The sequence below is a fragment of the Balaenoptera borealis genome (assembly GCF_965194805.1).
Source record: "Balaenoptera borealis genome assembly, chromosome: 13".
NCBI classification, from domain to species: domain Eukaryota; kingdom Metazoa; phylum Chordata; class Mammalia; order Artiodactyla; family Balaenopteridae; genus Balaenoptera; species Balaenoptera borealis.
In genome coordinates this window covers 25,424,039-25,449,715 of record NC_138870.1, presented here as the reverse complement: position 1 = coordinate 25,449,715, position 25,677 = coordinate 25,424,039, and the positions used below count along the sequence as shown (strand labels likewise).

The 25,677-nt window shown below is 37.5% G+C and overlaps 1 protein-coding gene across 6 annotated transcripts in view; it reads right to left on the bottom strand.

Moving 5' to 3' along the window:
• FAR2 (fatty acyl-CoA reductase 2) overlaps window positions 1-25,677 on the bottom strand; it is a 153,101-nt gene that overhangs the window by 110,178 nt on the left and 17,246 nt on the right. The window contains exon 2 of one of the 6 annotated variants that reach the window (XM_082352217.1): window positions 11,633-11,751. The exons of 4 other annotated variants lie outside the window; for them this stretch is intronic. The gene's annotated coding sequence lies outside the window, so the exon portion shown is untranslated. The remainder of the gene's footprint in view (window positions 1-11,632; window positions 11,752-25,677) is intronic. One more of the 6 variants, XM_082352216.1, reaches the window with a different exon arrangement.

Genomic DNA, 25,677 nt, shown 5'->3' with positions numbered 1-25,677 from the left:
AATTAATGATGGTTATTTGTCACTTATGGCTACTCACAACTATTGTTTTTCTTCTCTTGCTTTCTGACAAGCCACAGGAAATCTACCTGCTGTGCAGACAAAGTTTTAATCAACGAACACAAATAGCCAAGCAACCGACTTTCTGAAAAATGAGTCCACTACTTACTTTAAAGGAGTAGTCTCTATATGGGAATTCATTGCCTATCCTCAAAAAGCATGGTCACACACTGACTCTACAGAAGTAAACTCTGATGCTAGGAGTGGATGAGACTGAAAGAAATCCAGCTTTCTGCTTTTTCCCTCCCAGAGGATCTTTTCAAGTTAATATCCCTGAAAGCCTAAAACAAAGCCACTTACAGACACAAGGTAAATGCAAAAGCCTGTTAATATAATGTTAGGGTTGAATATGTAAATATATCAAAGGTCAAGTTTCAGTTACAGTTCCCATAGCAATTGGAACTTAGCCACTTAACACTTCAACTGTAACAACCCAGAGTATCCATAACCAGAGAAAGCATTTTTGCAGCAGCTCTAGGCCTTCCTGTCATTGAAAAGTTTTGGCTATTATGTTGCATTTTGTTTTGGTGTGTTTATTCACGTTAGGATTTCAAACGCATCACATTTAGGGTCTACTACTGAAAGCTCTTCAAATTGGTCTGTTTCACATTTATCTTAAAATTGTCCATTTCAGCCAGTGGTATTATAAATTCGTCCTTACACTTTTTTTTTTTTTTTTTTTTGGCTGCGTCGGGTCTTCATTGCTGCATGCAGATTTTCTCTAGTTGCGGCGAGGCGGGGCTACTCTTCGTTGCGGTGTGCGGGCTCTAGGAGTGAGGGCTTCAGTAGTTGTGGCTCGCGGGCTCTAGAGCGCAGGCTCAGTAGTTGTGGTGCACGGGCTTCGCTGCTCCGTGGCATGTGGGATCTTCCCGGTCCAGGGCTCGAACCCGTGTCCGCTGCATTGGCAGGCGGATTCTTAACCACTATGCCACCAGGGAAGCCCCATCCTTACATTTTTATGGAGAAACATTTATGATAAATCCTCCTTGGAAGGCTGTTTTTATGCTATAGTGTAAGTCAAAAAGTTTAAGTGTTCACCATGCAGCAAATGAATTCAAAGTGCGAAATATGTAAAAATTAAGGGCCAAAGCCAGGAGGCTTCACCCAAAGCTGAGGGTGAAGTAGTTTTATGGAAACTATTAAAATAAAGTAACAACATTGTAAACATTGGATAAATTTTGTTTTAAAAGCAGAGGTATAAATGATTTTTTATTATACACATAGCAGGAAAATAAAGACAACAAATATAGTTTCATAGTCAGATGAGAATTAGTGATCTCTGAACCTGTCTTCTTTGTATTCAAAGCAGTGTAACAACTCAACATTATGCCAGAATCATGATGCAAGATCAAATGGCTGGTTTATATAGTCAAAGTAAAGTGAGTGATTCTAGAATATTTAGAACAAGGGCCAACAAACTATATAGCCCATAGGCCAAATATAGCCTGAGGTCTATTTTTATAAATAAAGTTTTATTGGAATATAGTCAAACCTATACCTTTATATACTGTCTGTGGTTGCTTTCATGCTACAATGACAGGCAGATGGAATGGTTGTGATAGAGACTACTGGGTTGGCAAAGCTTAAAATATTTACAATCTGGACCTCTAGAGAAAATTCACCCAAGAAGCTTAAATAAAAGCAGCCATAAAGATCCACTGCCTGGATAAAGGTCCTACTGTATAGCACAGGGAACTTGTGATAAACCATAACGGAAAAGAATATGAAAAAGAATGTATGTATATGTATAACTGAATCACGTTGCTGTACAGCAGAAATTAACACAACATTGTAAATCAGTTATATTTCAATAAAATTAATTTGAAAAATATAAAGATCCATTGCCTGAAATATACAACTTTCTGTATTTGGTTGAGGAGAAGTTGACAAAAAAATGCATAGACTAGAAATGAATATTTATTTTGTCCACTTTCGGGCCATAAAGTTACCAAATTCCAACTAAAATGTGGATAAATCATCCCTTAAAGAGTTTCAGAAAAGTTGATACAATTGCCTCTTTTTCATAATCTAACCATCGATGTACAGACTCAATACATTTAAAAATCTATGTCTTGCTGGATTTAAAGCTTTAAAGTTCAAATGTCCTGTACTTGAAATCCAAAAATTAAAAAGTATATTTATGTTTTTTTACTTCAGGGGTATTTTTATTGAAAGTCAAGTAGAAATAGAATACCCCAAGCAAAATATTTATCATTTAATAACCAAGTTTTAGAGAAATGAGGAAGAATGGACAAAATAGTTATACTCAATACAGAATGAAAGAACGCCAGAAGGAACTTAGTGACATGTAAAATTGATCTTGTAAAAAAATGGGTAAGAAATAGATAGTTTTATTAGCTGGAGGAAACATGGGAATATTTATAGAAGTTTCAGCAAGGGAAATTCAGGTAAACTACTATTAAAAAAAAAAAAAGGCAGAGCCATAAGAAAAACCAAGCTATATAAAATTCTGACAAGAAGACTGGAAATTCGTGTTCAGGTAATATCATGAATAATGAAAACAATTATGGAAAATGGCAAAAAGATTGCATATTTTTCAGAAAAAAGTTAAGCCTGGAATTATAAAATGGTCGATTTAGCTTCAAACCTAAAAAAAAAAATACTCAAGCGACTCATCCAGAAATCAATTTTCAACTGCTTAGAAGATCAGAAGGTACAAAATAATAACCACCATGGCTCTGGATTTCTGAAAAACACATTTAGTCACACCGATCTCATTTCTTCCTATGATACAGTGACCGGAACAGTAGACGGAGTCAACTGAGGTCTTTCACTCAGTTGCTTATGACGTGCATCTTGTAAGAAAGACAAAGATGGTTTAGAAAAACACAGACTCTCCTAGGGCTGCAATATGGAAACCACTAGCTCCAGGTGGCTACTATACACTTGAAATGTGGCTAGTCTGAATTCAGATATGCTGTTAAGTGTAAATATATAACAGATTTTGAAAACTTAGTACAAAAAACTCATATCGATGATTACATATTGATTATATATTGAAATGATAATGTTTTATATATTCTGGGTTGAATAAAATATATGATTAAGTTAATTTCACCAGTTTTAAAATATTTCAATGTGACTATTAGAAAATTTAAAATTACACATAGTTTGCATTTGGGCTCAACAATATTTCTACTGGAGAGCACTGTCTGGAATATGGATGCTAAACCCAGTAGATTGTGGAGAATCTTTTGTCCTTTGTGAGCATCATGTTTTCCTATGTAACAGAGGGTGGGAAGGTTGAGAGGTTGGAGGGTAGGATGGGGGCAGGAGAGTTCTTTGTTGGGCTGTTGGACAGTGTGTCCCCTCTATTTCTGTGTGGCTAGCATTTCTAGGCCCCACCCACTCATGCTTCCCCATCTCTAGTCATGACAGCCCAAACCATCCTTCTCATGGTTCCAAATGCCCCTAGGGTGATATCCCATGTTGAAAACCAGTGGGCTAGGAGATTGCTCATAGGGTCCTTTCCAGTGCTGAATTTTTATGATTCTACAGTGTGATTTTATAAAACTCCTTTTTTTGTTTTGGTTTTATGAAAATTACTTTTTATTGATATATGAACCTACCGTCTAATGACAGCCCACTTGAGGGCTGAACACACGACCATTCTTAGTGTTTACCCTGTACAATTTTCTAAGTTTGTATGAAGTTTATTCATCTAGCATTCTAGCACTTAGCACCTGCTGCTTTTTATTTCATTCATTTGTGTACATGTTTTTTGCTCCAAGCAAGATCATAAGCTCTGATGGCAGGAAGTTTCTTATATAAATTTTCTCTTCCATAACAAATGAATAATAGATACCAGTGAAGTAAATGGATCCAGAGGTCAGGATAGCTTTCTGGATTGCGTTAGAATCTGGTGTTATTTAATATTTTCAGCAGTGACTATGATGGTCATTCATTTGAAACTTAACCATATGCTGCCTTAGGCAGTATAAAAATTTGACTGTCCAAATTAAATAGAATTCTTTGAGGACAGAGAATTATGTGTTACTGTGGTAATAATATTTTAAAATAACTGTGATATCATATTCATTTTCTAATTTAGGAATTGAAAGAACCCTAAAAAGCAGACATTGTTATCATCTCCATTTTACTGAAGAGGAAACCTTGGTTTAAGGAAGTTGAAAACCTGATGACAGGAGTGCCAGGATTTGAAGATAGAACTTGAATTTAGGTCATCTGGTGCTGGACTGATGGTCTTTGTGTCACTCTACAACACTGTAATATTCCTTCCTTTGTATCTGTCCTAGTTTGGTTTTCCATAGAAGTTGACCCTGAGAAAAGGATTTGAGTGGAAGTTTGGGGAGGTGCAGGGAAAACCTGAGGAGTAGGGATGTGAAAAGCATCCAGTAAGGAGTGATATTAAGTCACAATATGCAAATGGGCCTTAATATCTCAGGTAAATACTGGAAATGGAGATATTTGGAGCATTTGGAGATTGGGCCTTTAGAGAGGTGATTAAGCTAAAATGAGCGTGTTAGAGTGGGCCCTAATCCAATCTGTCATGTCCTTATAAGAAGAAGAAATCTGGACACACAAAGAGACATCAGGGATGTACACACAGAGGAAAGACCATGTGAGGACACAATGAAAAGGCGGCCACCTACAAGCCAAGGACAGAGGCCTCAGAAGAAACCATACTTGCCAACAGCTTGACCTTGGACTTTTACCCTCCAGAATTTTGAGAAAATAAATGTCTACCATTTAAGCCACCCAGTCTGTGGTATTTTGTTATGGCAGCAATTGCAAATGAATACATGATGGCTCAGAAATTTTCCTCCCAAGTAGTAAGGGAGCTGGAATAAATGTTCTTAAGTTTCACACTCTGTACTCATGGGTCTCATATGGTCTCCTTGTCAACGCAAAGCCCCTGGCTAGGGACTCTGACCTGTGAACCACCTGGACTGTCCTCACCTACTTCCTGTTTTTGCCTCCCCGCTGCCATCCCTGTTCTGCTATTTTCCAGTATTGCTCACAACCATGCATAGACAACACATCCATTTCCATCTGAATAAGACATTGGAGAATCGGCCTTCCCAGCTACTACTCAGGTAGATGGGTATTTTGGAAATAGTATTAGAATTCAAAAAGAGTTAGAAGCACTGGAATGAAGTACACAAAGTGAATTTTCATAGCAAACACACATAGAATTAAAAACATTTCAGAGAGACAACAGCCATCAGTTATAGCTAAAGATTTTGAATTCAAACTGAATTCCAATGCAGAATATAGCACAATAACACATTATCAGTGTCATTATTTTAAGTAAAGAGCCCAGGGCTGATACAGAACAAGTGAGGTACGGATGTGAACGCACATTTTAATTCATTGCACCAGTGGTGTTTGATGATATTATTATGTATCTAGAGGACAAGAGGATATGCTGGAAGAAGAAATTAATTTTCCATTACACATCTGGGTAAAAATTATATCTAATTTGGAACATTATGAAATGATATATAAAATGTAAATATTGAAAAGAGGCAAGAAGTGAAAAATAGAGATGGTTTAACATTTGTTTAGAAATCTGAGGAAAAGCCTGTGAAATTTGGAAAATGAAGATCAGCAACAATACTGAAGTTTCTGAAGTGGTATCTGGTGGATTCAGATGAGTTATCTATTCCTATTGGGGATTTAAAAGAGAAGAAATGGATATTAAAAGCGGAAGGAGAGATTTAACTGAGCCTCACAAACCTTGAGGGTCAGAGTAAAATATTAGAAAATGCCACCAAAGGTTAAAAAAATTTCCTCTCCAGGGACCTGTAAGAACAAGGATGATCAATCACACTTTACAATGGATCTTGGGAACCAGGCCACACAATTTATCACGGTGAGAACAAATAATTTGGAAGTACAGTTCTTGGACACTTGAGTGGTATTTAAGAATTCAGTGACAATTTAACTTGCCTACAACTTCTTTATTTAAAGCCTGACCTAATCTCTGTCAGAACTGCAGGTTCAAGTTGATTTCTGTGGCCTGGATAGACACTTATTCTGGTGGAGTTATGTAAGGTTTTTATAAAGGAGGGAGATGAGCCTCTCGGAGATTTTTCTATCTTTGTGTTGATTTTTTTATTGAGATGAAATTCACATAACATAAAATAAACCATTTTTAATGCGTTCAATTCAGTGGCATATGATATATTCACACTGGTACAAAACCATCACCTTGATAAAGTTCCAAATTTGTGTTGATATTTGCAGTTAAGACAGTCTTCAGTGTATTTCTTTTTGAGGTTTCCTAATAAAATAACAATGTGGTACAGAATCTAGAAATCTGAAGGGTTTTGGTAAACTTTCATTTGGAATTAAAACAGTCACTTAATACATGAATGATACATGTTTGTGTTTGATAAATGAATGATAATAAAATAAGTAAGAGTGCTATTAACCAATAAGATAAAATGCTGATTAGAGAGTGTCCTGCTAATTAGCTTCAGGAGAAATATGAAAATGTACTACACCCCAAAAGGCACATTTCAAATAAAATTTGATTATTGTTAGCTGTAGAAAATTCAATCTTTAGTGGGTAATTTTGTGTATGAACTTCAGAAACACTAATATAAATGTCTATCCCTCTATGTTTGCCAACTGTTACATGATATAGTTGAAAAATGTTAAGCATAATGGCAAGATAAACACTGGTCACTGAGACAAGTAAAAACATGCAATATTGTATAGATAAGTACATAGGAATTAATGAACATTTAAGAGTAATAAAACTAGATACAACAGGCTTTGATGATGTAAAAATATATATGCTTAGAAAAGAGCAGGAGCTGTCTTCCCACTCTCACTCCAACAAGGTAGAGAGAAGGTATGTGACAAGCCGATGTTCTTTCTGCACACAGAGGATTAAGACATGTGAGAACCAAATGTTCTCTCAGGAAATCCAGAGATTTCTGGCCCTTTGTATTTTACTTTGTGAGTGGTTTTTGAAGATAGATAATGATAGATAGATGATAGATAGCTAGATAGCTAGATAGATTCATTGAATAATACATGTAACCTTAAGAAAACACATGTTGTTTGAAGAGAGGAAAGATTCCCCAGGCCAAGTATCTCTCCCTAGAAGTCCTCCTTGGGGCCTGAAAACACTCTCAGAAGACAATAAAATTTTGGTTTAAGCTGTATATATGTGCTCTGAAAGTGGTCACATATCAGATAGTTACAGCATCTCTCCAATTAGTTTAAGAAACTAATTTAGTGGGACCAGTAGTGATTGGATAAATCAGGATGGAGGAATTTCCTCAAGACTAAGGATGTGACGTTAAGGACTTCAATGGGAGAGGGTAGTTTGGGGGACCTGACCCAGAGCATCATGAGGGCATCGGAAACCCATCCTGAAAGAAGTAAAGAACTCAGAGGCATTCTGAACAGGCTTGACTGTCTTTATGATCTGGTCTATAATTGGTGGTACTGGGCTCTCACAGAGAAGCCTTCTTAGTACAGTCAGTATTCATTATTTCTCTGCAAAACATTTAGGGTACAATAACTAACATTTCCTGTATTGGGAAGTGATATCTTTTTTTTTTTTTTTTTAAATCAAGAAAAGCGATATCTGCAGCTTTACATAAGCATCTTTTTATTTCACCAACAGTGCATCTGCCTTTGGGTTAGTTGCACCTATCACACTTCGCCGGTAACGCTGAGCCTTTGAAGGAAGTTTTTGTTGTTTGGTTCTTCTGAAGCTGGCTGATTTCAGTTTTTCTTGACTGATCCTGTAAACTAGTTAACTGTCCCCAAATTCCTCTTAAAGAGAAAATTTTCCGTTGCAAATATGGGATAAACAACAACATCTTTAATATTAACATTCCTTAGCCCACCTACTTTGAAAGGCATGAGTTTTTTCATCACCCACTTTTCTCTTCTTGGCAGTAGTCATAGAAAAGTTTTAAATTTTATGTGGAATATGGTCCATTTCATTCCCATCAACAATGCTCCCTGCTGCAAACCTCCATATCTGACTGAAGCAACTGTAGTTGACAACAGACTAATTGCTTCGGATGACAAATCCCTGAAGTAGAGGAGACAGATGGGGCCAGGAGAGGTTTGGTTCTCTTTGGGCCTCAGTTTTTCCATTCAGAACAGGAAAAAGTTCCTGAAATTAGAGCATACAAGTTGGAATGACCATGGGTTGCCTATCAAGGATCTGAGTATACAGGTGTCACTCTGGTGTCATGAAGAATGAGCAAGGGATTTTGAGTCTTATACTCCTCTGTGTAAATCTCCGCTCCAAAAAGCACCTATCGCTTCAATTCTGTCTTCTTTTAAGTGGGAATCATGTCTGGCTTGAAGCTTTGTTGTGAGGATTAAAAAGAATGTATATAAAGATCCTGGCATAGGGTAAGTACGCAGCAGGTGGGGCTACAGAAGCATTTAAAGTCTCTGAACTACCTAGCCTAGAGCTCCACATACAGGAGAAGCATAATAAATGTTGGTTTCTTTCCTCTTTCCCTTTCTTATTATATATCTCAGCAACGGCCTGGATTTTGGCATCAGGATTCAGATACAATGCAGTTAAGATATTGTCATGGACTGAATTGTGTCTGCCCCCTCCCCAAATTCATATGTTGAAACTCAAACCCCCAGCACCTCAGAATGTAACTGTATTTGGAGATGTCTTTAACTAGGTGATTAAATTAAAATGAGATCTTTAGGGTATGTCCTAATTAATCTAATTCATGTCCTTATAAGAAAAGGACAGTTAGGTACCAGGGCTGTGCGTGTGAGTGCATGTGCGTGCGTGTGTGTGTGTATGTGCACACAGCAAAGATCATGTGGGGACACAGCAAGAAGGCAGTCATCTGCCTGCCAGGGAGAGTGGTCTCAGAAGAAACCAAACCTCCTGATACCTTGATCATGGACTTCCAGCTTCCAGAACTGTGAGAAATTAAATGTCTGTTGTTTAAACCACCCAGTTCCACTGTTTTGTTATGGCAGCCCTAGCAAACTAACACAGAGGTGAATATATTTCTGAATATGTGCATCTGGTGATATGTACAGCTCCCCCCAAATTTTTTAAAAAGTAAAAAGAAAGAAAAAAGGAAAGAAAGAAAGAAAGGAAGGAAGGAGGGGAGGAAAATTCCTGGTGTTACGGGCTGAACTGTGTCCCTCCAAATCAAACCCTGAATTCTTAATCCCCAGGACTTCGGAATGTTACTATATTTGGAGACAGTGTCTTTCCAGAAGCAGTTAAGCTAAAATCGGGTTATTAGAGTGGACCCTAATCTAATATGACTGATAGTCTTATGAAAATAGGAAATTTGGATGCAGACAATGTGAAGACACAGAGGGAAGACGGCCCTCCACAAGCCAAAGAGAGAGACCTGGAGCAGATCGTTTCCTCATAGCCCTCAGAAAAAGCCAATCCTGCCAACACCTTGATCTCAAGCATCTAGTCTCCAGAACCGTGTGAGAAAATACATTTCCCTTGTTTAAGCCACCCAGCCTGTGGTGCCTTATTTTGACAGCCCTAGCAAATTCATCGGTGAAATAACATCTGCAAATCCAATAAGCAAGTAAATCAAGTCATACATTGTCAGCAAAGAAAGCTAACTTTTCAATAAGTTTCTAGAATAAAGTTTCTCTAGTTGTTATATCTTATAGTCCAAAAAGCAATATCAAAAAACCTGGGCCTCACACCATGCTAGAAAAACAAAGCTGTCCTCCCATTTTATCCTAAGAAAAACATTTATTTTACAGGCATACTTTAAAAACATTTATAACAATGTAAATTTTAAGAACATAAAAGAGTGGCAGTATTGGAAATCAATGTTATTGAGAATTCTCTTTCATAGTTATTTTTATTGTTGTAATTATGACAGGTTGGCAACCATTTAGACCACTATTTCTGAGGGTCATTAATTTTACACTGACCACCAGATGAAAATCATTAGTTTAGCCTCCATGTAGCAGACCATGAGCAATGTGTCTCATAGATGTCATTGACTGCATTTGAAATTTTGGAGGCTAGGTGTAGATTACTCACTGTTTTTGTATTGCCATATAGCTCCTTCAGATCAGCAGTATAGGTAAACTCAATTTTCCTTACTTCTTTTTGCATGGTTCTTATTCATAAAGGCAATTGGTTTTCTGAACAGAAATATGGTTGCTGAATTTTTCTGGCTTACATTACAATTGCTATTTTATTATAAAGTTAATGATTACACATAATCTTGGGGAAATTTTGGGACATAGCTACAAAATGAGGATAATAACGCCTTCTACAGCCCAGAGCAAGTACCCACTTGAGGTTTTGTCCAGCACTGAGGTACATGAATGTGTGAATTTGATTACAGCTCAGCTTCTGTGTAATGCTGTTTCAATGCTTTTTTCAACCCAATCCCTATTTTTATCATTTGCAAGTATCTTCTTACTTATCCAACTGTTAGAGAAAATCCTAGGATAGCCCTCCCTATATTAGCCACAGAAAAATTGGTTATATCCCAGTTTTTGTCTGGAAAGATGCCATCGGGAGGTTAAAAGTTTCCCTGGCCTAGTTCTCAGTGGCATCATTCTCCCATCGGCATTTTTCCACACAAGCATTTATACAATAAGATGTTCTAGTAAAAGCATAAATAGAAGCAGGAAAAAACCTCCCTTAAAAATCTCTAATCAAGACCACAGCCACAGCTAGCTCTGTTATTTGCTCTGCAGATTTTTTGGAATTTATGCAACACTCTCAACCTGTATTGTTACCCTGGATCCAATGCAGCCAAAAAGACTGAAATAAGACAGATGAGATTTGCATCAAGTGTCTGAAGGTCTGGGTGCCCAAGGAAGGCACTCAAACATTATCTCTAAATGCTTTGGCTCCATTCATTGTTGCGTTAACCATAAACATCCTCAGGCTCTTAGCCTGGGTTATTTTAAAGTGACTGCCCTTCAGAAAGCTCTTTGGCTCTCCATAAGGTTGAACACTGCTTCATTTTGTGAGGTAAGTCCTGTGTGTAGGTCTGTCTTGCTTAAGCAAGTTGATGAAGGATAGGAGCCCAGCATGGCTAAATACAGTTCACTGGTCCTTTGTTAAAGAATAACTTAACCTATAGTTTCTACCCCTTCACAACAAAACCTATTACTTTTTCTCTGAAAAGGCATTCTGTTATGTACAATTTCCCCTTTGCCATTTTCTATGGCATTGACATAGGTAAAAGCCCAAGTGAACATAGATTCTGAACATGATTCTGTCTAAGGCAGAATCAAAACAGCCTAAATGATTACACACTGAATTATGATCTGGGGCAAGGGCAACACACCTATATTTTATATACATAATATTTGTAGCATCATCTCTTTAGCTTTGTTGTAGCGATTATCTATTTCTGACTTTCTGTTCAATTATCACAATTGTTAATACAAAGGTGACAGTTTTAGCTGTATTTCTTACTTCATTTTTCTCTAGAAGATCTTTGAATTGCTTTATCTAAACTTCATTTCCTTTAAATTAAGAGTTTTTCTGAAATTACTTTTTCTTTTCTAGGTTAAAGAAAGTAATGCAAACTAAATAAAAATGTTCAAAATGCTGTCTCTGCCATTGGCAAATTACCTGTCTCTTTTTGCTGTTCTCATCCAAACTCAGCTGGAATTCCGATAACTGGTATATCAGAGCGCTTAGTGGCAGGCCAGTAGCCCTGATGAGATGATGTACACCAGTCAGTAAACTGACTAAGAAAAACAAATGCACACCTTGCTTTAATAGCAATGATTACCTATTGCAATTATTGAAAAACAAACAGCTTTTATCTATCAGTAATTAAATCTTCACTTTAACAAAGTTGTTGAGCATTTTCCTGAAATTTTCATATGAGGAAAAAGCAAGCCGGGGAGCTTAAAATTAAATTTGATAATAAAAATCATAAAAAATGATCTATACTTAGTGCTTTTGAAAACTTAAGTAACATGTACATAGTTTTACAAAACTAAAAGAGTGCAACATTTAAATGTACTATCCTTTAAAGTTTCATAAACTGAAGTCACCTAGTTTTTACTCACCATGTTAAATTTTGGTATTTTGCTTTATTTCTCAATTTTTACTCTGCATTTTTATAAGATGAGTATTATGTTATTATTATTTATAGTTTGAATTACTTTCTATTCATTTCTTTCTGAGCTTCGTCTTTAGAAATGAGATTTTGCAGCAACTAGACATGCACTAAATTAGTATCCCTAAGGGTCCTCATCCATCAGCAATCATACCATTCTATACCCTCAGAAATGAGTTGACCAGGAATATCATCAGGGTAACTTGACACTTGCTAACAGTAAAAGGTACCCCATGTCCCCTCACAGCATCATAAATCTCAGTAACTTCTGTCAACAGAGGAGGGTTCATCTAATTGCACACTCTCTCCTATTATGGAGCAAGAACCAAAGTTCAGCAACTCTCAACTGGTCTCCAGTTTCAAGGCAGGATAAACCACACAGAAAAGGTATCTCCTGACATCTGTGTTTACTTCTGAGTGACACATTATCAAGAACTCACCCTCTGGTACTTTCTGGAATCATGAGTGCAAAAACTATTTATAATTCATCTATGAGGATATGCACATTTATTTTGACTACACTTTTTATTTTTGAGGCACCATTTCTCTAAGAATTTCATCTCAGTAACTGATAATGAGGGGCCTTTATTTCCCCACAATACCCATTATGATCCTTAAAGTTCTCATTTCCTCCATGAGGTCCCACAGTTGGTGCTCTGCTACCATTTCCATTCATTGGTTAAAGCAGCAGGTTACATTCACATACTCATCCAAACCACACATCCTTATTGAGTAAGGTGAAAGGTCAATACAGAAGAAGACAGTGACTAAATAAAGCACCAAATTAAGTGTCAGAATAATTCATGAACTGTCTTTGATCGTAGTATTTACATGACAACTCTGGACAGATTATTGAATTAGAACAGCTAGTGTACATTACCTCTGGCAGAAGTTCAACCATAGAAGGAAAAGTGATGTAGGTGACTGGGTAGCAATAGAAGAACAGAAGGACATAAAAATAAGGATGGGTGGGGGAATTTCATTTGTTGGTGAAATGGGATGTTTGAGAATGTGCAGAATTTGAGAGGAATTAGACAGAAAAGAGAGAATGAAAATAAATGTAACTGAGGTTCTAGAGGAGCTCAGAGGGCATAAAATTAGTAGAAAAGATAGAGTTATCAGCACTGAATACAGGAAGGTCATTTCATTCTTGAAAAGGAGGAAAAGAGGTCGGGGGTGGGGGAGGTAGATAAATGTAGGTTAGAGCAGAACCTGAGATAGATCTTTGGTTATTTCTTTTTTTCTCTAAGGAGTATAAGGCAAGATCATATTTTGCTTATTAAAGAGTTAAAGGAAGGTGCTCCTGGAAAGGGATAAATATTCATAACCACAGCTCTACATGGGAAAGAAAACAGATCAGAAACCAGTGAAGAAGCTGAAGCAGCAGAGTATCCAGCTGAGATTGAAGATGGATTTGTACCACCCCACTTCATACAAATATTTACTTGCTTTTCTCCAGTAACACTTGAGTGCCCGTGGTTGGAGCAGGAAGAATAGATCGTTGGCAAGCTGCAGACTTGGGGGTATAAACAATGGATTTAGGGGAAACAAATGGAAAAGGTCAGGAGTAGAGGAAGCTGGCAAAGGAGTAAAGTAGTGGACCTAGGTGCTCAGAGAGGGAAGTACCTCTCATGAGACGGAGCTCATGGAATAGGAGAAAGTGTGTGTGTATGATGGGCAGAGAGAAAGCAAATGACTGGAGGTCCTGCCAAATTGGACAAGTAGCTCTGGTGGGAGAAAGAAAACGAGAGAGCTGGAAGTAAAGAATGTCACTGTCCCAGTGTGAACTGTTAGATTTAGAGATTTTAGATACAGCAGTCTGGAGCAACATCCAAGCCCAAGGATTGGCCATGGAAGTAGTCTCCTAAAAGTAGGGTGCTTTAGTTGGCTTGAAATGAAAGCTGAAGGAGATGTGGGATCAGGGCACTGTACTGCTGTGCGCTCCTCCACACGGATGCTGAACCTTAGGACACACTCAGAAGTTGGAAAGGCATGGACATTTGTGAGTTATGTGTTTGACAGATATCAGAGAATGATCTGGAGGTGAAAAGTAATAGCAACAAGGATTGGCAGAAGCTGCAGAAATTGTGAAAGAGGAGAGGCTTGCTTTTGGTGAGAAAACAGAGACCTGCATGAGCAACATGGAAAGGTAGGAGAACACTTGGCCCAACTCACAGGGCAGGCTTATATGAAGTCATGGATAGAAAAGTCCTCCATGGGGTGTAAAATATAATTTAAGTTGAAGGTATTATTATTATTATTATTACTATTTGTGTACAAAATTATATACAGACCCAGATATTGGAACCTATACACACACACACACACACACACCCACACACAGAGTTATCAGTCATATGCTATTACTAACATTTTAGCAACTCTTGTAATATCTTACACCTTATTTTAACAGTTCTGAAAGCATTTCATGTGCACATTTCAGTATTTTCTCACCACAATCCTGGGAGGTAAATAGTAGATACTATTATCCATAGATGTGAAAACTGAAGAACAGAGACAGTGAGTGATTTGGCTAAGGCCAACTTTTTTTTTTTTGGATTAAAGAAAGTGAAGTCTTCTAACTCCCATAGGTAATGAGAAAAAAAGCTTTTCACCAGGTGTTCATTTGCTTTCTGCTTTCCCCGTATAATAACATCTGGGACACACGTACACGTGATAACTCTCTGTTCTGTATTTTTTTTCTTAGCCACTGCATATCAGAATATTAAAACTTTAGGGGCTCAAAGGTACTGAATTTGCAAGGTGATTCTCTCCTCAACAGCCAGTTTCCTGTCTGAGGCTTCACATATTACCTGTTGGTACAATTATTTTCCAAACTCTCTCTTGATAGTAAAGACAAACCCACAATTCTGTTCCTTAGACACTGTCCATCAAAAATGAATATAGAATCATTTTTCATTGATTTTCAGGAAAATAGGACCCTACTCTCAAAGCAAATATATCTACTATATCCAAACCATGGGTGTTTCAGTACCAAAAGCTTCTTTTGACTCACTCTCAAAATAGATTTTTGAGTTGGTGTTGTCTCTCTTAACTGAAGTTATGCTTCAACAATAACTATATTTTTATGTTAATGCTTGCCTAATGACTGTATTTTAAACTTTGTGGGTCTCAGTTTCCTCATCTGCAAAATGTGTAACCTCCAGGTTTGATGGAATATGGGTTTTGTAAAGTGCTTAGCACAGTACCTTGACTTAAACATTCAGTAAAAATAAGGGTGATTTCAATCAGCCATGATTTATTATCCTGCATTTCATTGTTACGAGAGTATTTCCTTCCTTTGTGTGAATTGTATCATTGCATTGACACCAGCAAGAGGAAGTAGACCAATTGCAACCTTGAGTCTGAAACCAGTCTCACTAAGGATGAGGTTTACAAACTAATTAGTTAAAAAGCAAAACAGACAGGGAAGGATCTCTTTAAACAAAACACGAAAATCTCGGTAAAAAGAGAAAATGTTTGCTAAATTCACCAACATTAACAGTTAGAACTTCTGTTCTTCAAAACACACTAGAAAGAAACTAAAAAGACAAGTCACAAATGGGGACTTATATCAATCCAACACCGTGAACCATGGTTAATATATGGGTGACAATGGGCAATGATCATAAAAGCTTATTTAAGGAACTGCAGCTAGTACTGCTTTTACTCAGGAAAGACATGCTTTTCTCTTTCTTTTCAAGAAGAAAATGGTCTCTTTTTTTTCGTTACTTCTCTAGCATCCCTCAGTTACCCCATCTTTTGGGCCTCCACTCAGGGCCACTCTTAGATGTCCCATGCTCCTTTTACCCTCCCTGCAGGGCCAGCCTGGTGTCTGTAATGTCAAGGGGCCTCAGATGGTGGATGGTATTACACCCTGAGGGAGATGGAAACTGTGCCCATGGATGCCAAGGGCCGGGCTGGGGAGGGAGCGTGTAGTTTGAGAAGAGGAAGAGGAAGCCAGTTGCAACCCAGGAACTTTGATATTAAATTTCCCTTTGGAGTAGAAACCAATGCCTGTCTAGATGAAAGCACTGGAAACAAGCAAAATGGCAGCAGGAGCCATCCTGAAAGTGAATACAGCTGTACTTTGGTGGACTAATTGCCTAACCAAGGCCTCACGCCTGCCTGAACATAAGGATGGGAAAGAGGCTTAAACAGTTACATTATGCAATGCCTATTGTTCTTGCCAAATTAAACTTGGTGCAATAAATTTTGAACAAGCAAAAAAAGGTTTAATAATAAGGGAAATATTTCTATGGCACCTTATCATGTATAGACTGCTGCCTTTAGACTGTGATGCATATGAACTCATTTATTTCTCAGTTCAACCCCTTAGAAAGTGTCTGTTACTAGGTTGAAGCATGAGAAATTGCCAAGGTTCAACCATTTTGACCTACAAATGGCCACTGTGGCTGGTTCAGCCTGCATTTTCTCTGCATTTTACAGATGAAGAAATCTAGATGCAGAGCACTTAAGTAACTTTCCAGAAAGTGTCAAGCCTGGGCCCTGATAATCGAGCTTCTGTTTCTATAGTCAACCACTGTTGACTTTCTATAGTCACTTTCTATAGTCAAGTCACTGTTTCTATAGTGAACCACTGAAATATACTGCCTCTCTACCACACTGAATTAAAATGACAGAAATGGTTCCTTCCAACCTAAAATTTCTATGCATGAATCTGTGCTATATCATTCCCAGTCTCCATACACCAATCTCTTCATGCCTTGCCTATTTCTTTTGAAATGAATCAGCGCTCACCCAGTCACTAGCTGGAAATCTCAGAATAGAATTTTCTTTCTTTTTTTATTTCTTTACCACCAGAATCCAAATGATATTTATTACGTCCACCTCAGCAGGAGCCACAGAATCATTGGGCATGAGAGCTAGAAGGGATTTCAGAGATAATCCAGTCATTTTTCTAATACAGTCATAGTCACTGAGCGAGCAGGCAGCAGAATCAGGACAAGAGTCTGGACTCCTGAGCCCGTGTCTGCTCTTCTCTCTCCACCTCTGTTCTCACATTGGACTCATATGCAACAGATAATGCCTCTTTGCTTCTCTGCAGTTTCAGGACCCATCGTAACTCTCTAACCCTTGCCTATGACAATAGCTCAACTCACTGTGCCAATCACTCTTCTAAATGTCTTACATGTATTAACTCATGAATCAGCACAACAACTCCATGATATTTACTATTATAAACCCCATTTTACAAATAGGAAACCAAGGTACAGAAAAATTAAAGTGATTTACCCCAGGTCACACAGCTTGTAGACCAGCGCCAGAGGCCATGCCCCCATCACGCAACCATATGCCCTTTGTCCTGCCCTGCCCTTCACTGGGCAAAGCTTATACTCACTTCTTTTAGGAAGCAGTTCTCAATTCTCCCCTCAGTCTGTTGAAAATCGCATCTGCCAAACTCTCTGAGTCCCCATGCAACATCACCTTATATGGAATTGCCTACTTATTTGTCTGTTTGGTCTGATGGTCTGCAAACACTTTAAACATAGTGACTGTGTTTTACTCTTCCTAATATTCACAGGATTTGACACAACACCTGACAAGACGTAGACATAGAGTATGGACTTGAGGGGGAAGGTAAGCTGTGACAAAGTGAGAGAGTGGCAAGGACATAAATACACTACCAAATGTAAAATAGATAGCTAGTGGGAAGCAGCTGCATACCACAGGGAGATCAGCTCTGTGCTTTGTGACCACCTTTGTGACGCAAGAGGGAGGAGATATGGTGATATATGTATATGTATAGCTGATTCACTTTGTTATACAGCAGAAACTAACACACCATTGTAAAGCAATTATACACCAATAAAGATGTTAAAAAAAAAAACCCAGTAAATAAATATTTGTTGACTGAATGCATGAAAGAATGAAGGGCCACCTAAATCTTTCTGTCTTCAATTTCTCCTTATTCCACCTATTTTCCATCCTGAAGTGAGTTGGGGAAACTAGTGAGACATTAGTGTGTAAGTTCCATGGAGGCTGGTAAACCCTTTACTTATCTTCCTTAATAACCAAAGATAAGTATTTTGATTGTTGTTCCCCAAATGTTTGGTCATGAACTCATCACACTACTAAGACAGGGATTTTCTTCATCCACAGTCACTGTATCTGGGGCCCAAATTTGTTTTAAATTTTATACTTTGACTTCTGAGTGTGAAATAAAATAATTTATTTCACTTAATCCATTAGACCAGAAATTAGGATTCTACAAGCAGGTAAAATAAGTATTTTGATCTTAACACGGAGGGACCTAGAACATTCATTCATAGTCACAATGGGCTTCAGAAGTCATTACAGTGAGATATGTTTTAAATGACTTCATTTTAAATGCGTTAGTTCTAACTGAGGTGTCCAGGCTACTACTGTGTCCCCTGATTTGAAATCATATACATAATTCTCATAAATGATCAAATGGATATCCAGATGGAAATGCAGTTTTTATTTCCCACATCACATAAAAAGTTAATTGCAGATGGATAGCAGATTTTAGTATGAAAGGCAGAACAATCTAGTTTTTAGAAGAGAACAACTCCCTGATCTGTAGGTAGGCAAAAAGCATTAACAATAAAAGACTAATACTAATAAATTGGGCTCTATTAAAATTAAAAATTTGTGTTCATCAAAAGAAAAAATTAAGAGCATAAAAAGGCAAGCCACAGATTGGGAGAAGGCATTCACAATACCTATATCTAATAAAGGTATTGCATCCAGGATAGACAAAGTATATGCACAAATCATTATGAAAAAAAAATAGAAACCCAATAAACAAATGGGCAAAGACTTGGACATGTCTCAAGAAAAGATATCCAAATAGCCCATATAAAAATGGTGCTCCACTGTCAGTTACCACAGAAATATAAGCAAAACTACTATGCCACACAACTACTCTCCCACTGAAATGACTAAAATGAAAAGAACAGACAATGAGGGGTGTTGACAAGTGGAATAAGTATAACCTCTTGACTACTGCTTCTGGGAGTATACACAGTACAACCACTTTGGGAAACTCTTTGGCAGATTTTATTAAAGCTCTCTACATAAATCAGTTCCACATGGAGGTATAGCCAACTGTAGTATGCACATATGTTCAACAAAAGACATTCATAAGAAAGTTCTTAGTACTACTCTTCCCAAGTTCTCAGTAGCACTTGGTAGTGGAAACTACCTAACTGTTCATCAACAGTAGAACAGATAAATTAAATGTGGTATATTCACAGTATAGAGTACTAGACGGCAATGAGAATGAATACAGAAATTTTTTTTTTAACGTCTTTATTGGAGTATAATTGCTTTACAATGGTGTGTTAGTTTCTGTTTTATAATAAAGTGAATCAGTTATACATATACATATGTTCCCATATCTCTTCCCTCTTGCGTCTCACTACCTCCCACCCTCCCTATCCCACCCCTCTAGGTGGTCACAAAGCACCGAGCTGATCTCCCTGTGCTATGCGGCTGCTTCCCACTAGCTATCTATTTTACATTTGGTAGTGTATATATGTCCATGCCACTCTCTCACTTTGTCACAGCTGACACTTCCCCCTCTCCATATCCTCAAGTCCATTCTGTAGTAGGTCTGTGTCTTTATTCCCGTCTTGCCCCTAGGTTCTTCATGATCTTTTTTTTTCTTTTCTTTTCTTAGATTCCATATATATGTGTTAGCGTACAGTACTTGTTTTTCTCTTTCTGACTTACTTCACTCTGTATGACAGAATCTAGGTCCATCCACCTCACTACAAATAACTCAATTTCGTTTCATTTTATGGCTGAGTAATATTCCATTGTATATATGTGCCACATCTTCTTTATCCATTCAAATGTTGTTGGACACTTAGGTTGTTTCCATTTCCTGGCTATTGTAAATAGAGCTGCAATGAACATTTTGGTACATGACTCTTTTTGAATTATGGTTTTCTCAGGGTATATCCCCAGTAGTGGGATTGCTGGGTCTTATGGTAGTTCCACTTTTAGTTTTTTAAGGAACCTCCATACTGTTCTCCATAGTGGCTGTATCAATTTACATTCCCACCAACAGCGCAAGAGGGTTCCCTTTTCTCCACACCCTCTCCAGCATTTATTGTTTGTAGATTTTTTGATGATGGCCATTCTGACTGGTGTGAGATGATATCTAATTGTAGTTTTGATTTGCACTTCTCTAATGATTAAAGATGTTCAGCATGCTTTCATGTGTTTGTTGGCAATCTGTATATCTTCTTTGGAGAAATGTCTATTTAGGTCTTCTGCCCATTTTTGGATTGGGTTGTTTGTTTTTCTGATATTGAGCTGCATGAGCTGCTTGTAAATTTAGGAGATTAATACTTTGTCAGTTGCTTCATTTGCAAATATTTTCTCCCATTCTGAGGGTTGTCTTTTCGTCTTGTTTATGGTTTCCTTTGCTGTGCAAAAGCTTTTAAGTTTCATTAGGTCCCATTTGTTTATTTTTGTTTTTATTTCCATTTCTCTAGGAGGTGGGTCAAAAAGGATCTTGCTGTGATTTATGTCATAGAGTGTTCTGCCTATGTTTTCCTCTAAGAGTTTTATAGTGTCTGGCCTTACATTTAGGTCTTTAATCCATTTTGAGTTTATTTTTGTGGATGGTGTTAGAGAGTGTTCTAATTTCATACTTTTACATGTAGCTGTCCAATTTTCCCAGCACCACATATTGAAGAGGCTGTCTTTTCTCCACTGTATATTCTTGCCTCCTTTATCAAAGGTAAGGTGACCATATGTGCGTGGGTTTATCTCTGGGCTTTCTATCTTGTTCCATTGATCTATATTTCTGTTTTTGTGCCAGTACCATACTGTCTTGATTATTGTAGCTTTGTAGTATAGTCTGAGGTCCAGGAGCATGATTCTTCCAGCTCCGTTTTTCTTTCTCAAGATTCCTTTGGCTATTCAGGGTCTTTTGTGTTTCCATACAAATTGTGAAATTTTTGGTACTAGTTCTGTGAAAAATGCCATTGGTAGTTTGATAGGGATTGCATTGAATCTGTACATTGCTATGGGTAGTATAGACATTTTCACAATGTTGAGTCTTCCAATCCAAGAACATGGTATATCTCTCCATCTATTTGTATCATCTTTAATTTCTTTCATCAATGTCTCATAATTTTCTGCATACAGGTCTTTTGTCTCCTTAGGTAGGTTTATTCCTAGATATTTTATTCTTTTTGTTGCAATGGTAAACGGGAGTGTTTTCTTAATTTCACTTTCAGATTTTTCATCATTAGTGTATAGGAATGCAAGAGATTTCTGTGTATTAATTTTGTATCCTGCTACTTTACCAAATTCATTGATTAGCTCTAGTAGTTTTCTGGTAGCATCTTTAGGATTCTCTATGTATAGTATGTCATCTGCAAACAGTGACAGCTTTACTTCTTCTTTTCCAATTTGGATTCCTTTTATTTCTTTGTCTTCTCCGATTGCTGTGGCTAAAACTTCCAAAACTATGTTGAATAATAGTGGTGAGAGTGGGCAACCTTGTCTAGTTCCTGATCTTAGTGGAAATGGCTTCTGTTTTTCACCATTGAGGAGGATGTTGGCTGTGGGTTTGTCATATATGGCCTTTATTATGTTGAGGAAATTTCCCTCTATGCCTACTTTCTGGAGGGTTTTTATCATAAATCGGTGTTGAATTTCATCAAAAGCTTTCTCTGCATCTATTGAGATGATCATATGGTTTTTCTCCTTCAATTTTTTAATATGGTGTATCACGTTGATTGATTTGCGTATATTGAAGAATCCTTGCATTCCTGGGATAAACCCCACTGGATCATGGTATATGATCCGTTTAATGTGCTGTTGGATTCTGTTTGCTAGTATTTTGTTGAGGATTTTTGCATGTATGTTCACCAGTGATATTGGCCTGTAGTTTTCTTTCTTTCTGACATCTTTGTCTGGTTTTGGTATGAGGGTGATGGTGGCCTCGCAGAATGAGTTTGGGAGTGTTCCTCCCTCTGCTATATTTTGGAAGAGTTTGGGAAGGACAGGTGTTAGCTCTTCTCTAAATGTTTGATAGGATTCGCCTGTGAAGCCATCTGGTCCTGGGCTTTTTTTTGTTGGAAGATTTTTAATCACAGTTTTAATTTCAGTGCTTGTGATTGGTCTGTTCATATTTTCTATTTCTTCCTGGTTCAGTCTCGGAAAGTTGTGCATTTCTAAGAACTTGTCCATTTCTTCCAGGTTGTCCATTTTATTGGCATAGAGTTGCTTATAGTAATCTCTCATGATCCTTTGTATTTCTGCAGCGTCAGTTGTTACTTCTCCTTTTTCATTTCTAATTCTATTGATTTGAGTCTTCTCCCTTTTTCTCTTGATGAGTCTGGCTAATGGTTTATCAATTTTGTTTATCTTCTCAAAGAGCCAGCTTTTAGTTTTATTGATCTTTGCTATCATTTCCTTCATTTCTTTTTCATTTATTTCTGATCTGATTTTTATGATTTCTTTCCTTCTGCTAATTTTGGGGGTTTTTTGTTCTTCTTTCTCTAATTGCTTTCGGTGTAAGGTTAGGTTGTTTATTTGAGATGTTTCTTGTTTCTTAAGGTAGGATTGTATTGCTATAAACTTCCCTCTTAGAACTGCTTTTGCTGCATCCTATAGGTTTTGGGTTGTCGTGTTTTCATTGTCATTTGTTTCTAGGTATTTTTTGATTTCCTCTTTGATTTCTTCAGTGATCTCTTGGTTATTAAGTAGTGTATTGTTTAGCCTCCATATACTTGTATTTTTTACAGATTTTTTCCCTATAATTGATATCTAGTCTCATAGCATTGTGGTCGGAAAAGATACTTGATACAATTTCAATTTTCTTAAATTTACCAAGGCTTGATTTGTGACACAAGATATGATCTATCCTGGAGAATCTTCCATGAGCACTTGAGAAGAATGAATACACAAACATTTGAATGAGTCTTACGAACATAATGTTGAGTGAAGAAGGTGGATACAAAATAATGCACACTGTAAGATTTTACTTACATATAAATCTCCAAAAACTGGCAAAGCTAATCTATGTTTGAATCTTGCTAATCTATGACTTAGAGGTCAGGATAATGGTTACTTTGGCTGTGAATAGGTAATGACTAGATGGCAGCTTATGGTATGCTGTTAATGTTTTATTTTTTTTTAAGTCTGGAAGCTGAAATCTGAGAGTTACTTATTATTGTATTTATGATATATTCACTTTTCCACATGTAAGTCATACCTCATAAAAAATAATAAAAATCACATGGAGAAGAAACTCTTGGTGAAAATAGTTATTACTTATGTTATTAACCCATATCTAAAATGCATAGGTTTTCGTTTTGTTTTTTGTTTGCTTTTGTTTGCTTTTTGTGGTTGTTTTGTTTTGTTTTGTTAGAGTAACACTGAAGGTGCCTTGTAGTTTCATCACCATATTCCATGTCGGTAAGGAGAAATCAAGTATTAGTTTCCTGGGTGTTATGGATTGAATTCTGTCCTCCTAAAATTCATATGTTAAAGTCCTCAACTGCAGTATCTCAGAATGTGACCTAATTTAGAAATAAGATTATTGAAGAGGTAACTAACTAAGATGAAACCATACTAGAGTAGGGTGGACCCCTAATACATTATGACTGGTGTCCTTAAAAAAGAGGAAATTTGGGCACATAGATATGCATAGAGGGCAGGGGAGGTAAAGACACAGGGAGAAGATGGCCATCTACAAGCTAAGAATAGGCCTAGAACAGATGTTTCTCTCACAGTCCTGGGAAGGAACCAACCCTGCCAACACCTTGATTTTTCTAGTCTCCTGATTTCTGAGATGCAGGAAGGGAGGGTGATGCTAAAAGCTCTTCTGCATTAGGGAACCCCCCACCCCACACCTGCCTCAACTAGCATCTCACACACTTGGCAAGGCTGCTCTAGGGAATGGGGAGCAGTGGAAGGGGCTAGGCAGGGGAATGACATGATCCCTTTTCTGTTTTTGAACAATGGAATGTTCTGAATCATGTGACACACTGAAGATGGATCAGGCAAACCTAAGCATCTCAAACAGTTCTATGATCCTTGGGAAGAATCCTCAGAAGGGATCTTTCCTGGGTCTGGAGGTCTTCAAGGAAGTAAAATAGCCACTTGATTGTTCCTAAAGCAGTGGTTTCCCATGTTGTTTTGGTCACGACCTCTTTGAAACTCTGTTGAAAGCTATAAATCCTCCCATCAGACAGATACCCATACTCATCCAGATTTAAAAGTACAGGTGAGGATTTTTAAAACAGAGTATTGGTTTTTGATCTCACTTGTAGAAATAAAGATGGATGGCTGAAGATAATGGGGTTTCTACTTGTCATCACACAGGAAGCCAGCAACTAACTACTAGCCCTATGCCAAAACTCAAAGGTACCGTTCTGGAAACTCTGTAACTTTCTCACGTTGGTTGTTTTTGCTCTTCCCCTATTTCTTAACCCACAATGAATAGCAGTTACTTAAATCACAAAGAGATTGTACGTCTATCTTTAAGGGCAGAAAGGAAAGGGGGAAGCATGAAGATTGAACCCAGTCCACAGCCAGGTTTGGGGAAAGAGTGAGTAACTGAGAGGAGGGCGGCACAGGCTAATTAATCCTCAGGATTTATGGTGAATAAAGGAGAACATTGTTTCCTTGGGGAGAATTTTCATTATCTTCCCTGTGGACTTTAATTCATTTTAACTCCATTTCCTATCACGCCCTTCTTGGTATTAACTGCTTAGGGCTATGGGAATCTAAATCACTGACTGAGGCTGGTTAGGAGGGGTAAGGATGGGAAATAAAAATATATGAGTATTTTATATTTTCACACTGAGGATCTTCGCTGAAAGATTTCACAAACTCCAAAGTTTTAACTGGTCAGAAATTGCCCAATGAATAGGGGGCACTAAAGCTTAAGGGAAGGTACTATAACTTGTTCACCACTATATTTGCAGAGCTAAACACCTGGCCTGACACATGGTAGTAAATTGAATGAATGAATGAATGAATGAATGGAATAAAATGCTCATGGGATTTGCAGTCATAACATTTGGATATTATTCTACACTTAAATAGATAAGTGACAAGTCCCTTTATGTCTTTGGGACTGACTTTTTCTTTTCTATAAAATAAGGGAATTAGATCAAATATAGATAAGGTACTTGAACATTCTACAATTTAGAATATGAATAGAGTTAGTTAAGGCAAAGCTATTTGCAGTCACCACTATGTGGAGTAGATAAGATGGTGCAATATGTATGTATGTATATAGTATGTCTAAGAGTTTAGGGAAGGTTAATTTGAGAAAGTTTCACCCTGTCCTAAAAGGAACTGAGACCTAAATTTACCTAAAGTGCAATCCTGCGATCAGCACTCAGCAGCACTTGCATAACCATTGCTTCAGGCAGGACTGGACCAAAATAGTAAGAAGAAAAGAAGGAAGAAGCAAAGTCACAATTCTACTAAGGAGAGAGGTTTGGCAACTACAGGTTACCAAGAAAGAAGGAAACTGCTTATTCGGATGAGAACTATTAACTCTTTCAAACTCTCCTGCAGCTTGGAG